Source organism: Coenobita brevimanus, chromosome 18 (genome assembly GCF_032717465.1).
Source record: "Coenobita brevimanus isolate Jiangsu-jjx chromosome 18, ASM3271746v2, whole genome shotgun sequence".
In the NCBI taxonomy this organism is placed as follows: domain Eukaryota; kingdom Metazoa; phylum Arthropoda; class Malacostraca; order Decapoda; family Coenobitidae; genus Coenobita; species Coenobita brevimanus.
In genome coordinates this window covers 16,180,828-16,181,492 of record NC_136971.1, presented here as the reverse complement: position 1 = coordinate 16,181,492, position 665 = coordinate 16,180,828, and the positions used below count along the sequence as shown (strand labels likewise).

Genomic DNA, 665 nt, shown 5'->3' with positions numbered 1-665 from the left:
GCCTTCATGTGATGGCACTGATATAACCATGAAGCTACATTGCACGGTTATACAAACGTCCCTCAGCATCCCCCATCCCCCAAAAGAAGGATAGTGGACTGCTGGATGAGGACAACTTCGGTTTACACTCCAGTGGATTTACAATCAGATGAACCTGGGGCTACAGCTAATAGTACTGTACAAGGACTATTATCTGTATCAATGAAGACAAACGTATATATAAACAGTCATATGCACAACTTGATCACTTCACTTCCAGGGTGTTTGCTTAATTTTATCCTATCTACAGTACACCGCTTCCCGTTCGATCAGCGAAGTTAAGCAACGTTGGGTCTGGTTAGTACTTGGATGGGTGACCGCCTGGGAACACCAGATGCTGTTGGCATCCCTACGTCAAGTGGGGTTGGTGGAGGATTAGTGCCCCTCCCTGTAAAACAATTAACTCTAAGCCCTTGGCCACCCCGTTTGGGATATATGGTGTCTGGCAATGAATGAAAATGAAAAACGATAGCCTTTTCGTTCACAATCAGATGTCTCCGAAACTGGAAAAAGGCGGCTGTAGGCAGCAAGAACAACATACAAAAAATACGTCACCGAATTGCATATGGTTAAGTCCAGGAGAAGTTGTAAATATGGCCGCTGTACTGATACCATCGCCCCCTTAA

The 665-nt window shown here is 45.1% G+C and overlaps 1 pseudogene; it reads left to right on the top strand.

Moving 5' to 3' along the window:
* Positions 1-266: 266 nt before the first annotated feature.
* On the top strand, positions 267-385 carry LOC145391529 (5S ribosomal RNA; annotated as a pseudogene).
* Positions 386-665: the final 280 nt, after the last annotated feature.